Source organism: Poecile atricapillus, chromosome 7, assembly GCF_030490865.1.
Source record: "Poecile atricapillus isolate bPoeAtr1 chromosome 7, bPoeAtr1.hap1, whole genome shotgun sequence".
In the NCBI taxonomy this organism is placed as follows: domain Eukaryota; kingdom Metazoa; phylum Chordata; class Aves; order Passeriformes; family Paridae; genus Poecile; species Poecile atricapillus.
Genome location: NC_081255.1, coordinates 19,796,055 through 19,796,639, shown reverse-complemented (window position 1 = coordinate 19,796,639; position 585 = coordinate 19,796,055).

The following is a 585-nucleotide window of genomic DNA, read 5'->3' as shown; positions in this document are numbered from 1 at the left end:
ACCCCCGGAGCCGCGGAGGGTGCCGGCAGTGCCGCACTCCCGGAGCTGTGCCCGGGTCCCGGAGTGCCGTACCCCCGGAGCCGCGGAGGGTACCGGCCGTGCCGTACTCCCGGAGCCGGGCCAGGGCCCAGCAGCGCCCGCTGGAGGGGCCCGGCAGTGCCGTAGCCCCGGGCTCGGGCGGTGTGCTGGCACGGACTCCCCGTCGGTACCCAGTTCCCCACGGCGGCCCCCGTGTCATCATCTCCTTCGGCTGCCATGTGCGTAGCGCTTCTTGACAAAGACCAAAGGAATCGCAGCATATTTTAAATACTTATTTTCCCTTGATGTTGCCTCCCCCCGTCCCCAAAGAAACAAATCTGTGGGCTGAAAACCTATTTCTGCCCCCTGGGCTCAGGCTGTGCGTGTGGCAGTTCTCACTTCCCGGCAGCTTCTCCGCAGTTTCTGCGGGCCTGGTGTGCGGGGATGGAGCTGGCCTCCTCCTTAGCAGATGTTATCGTCCCAGCCCAAATGCCACGCCGGTAGAAGACAAACAGCATTGGAACAGGGCAAATAATGTGCTGGAGCTGCTCGAGTGGGCAAAAATCC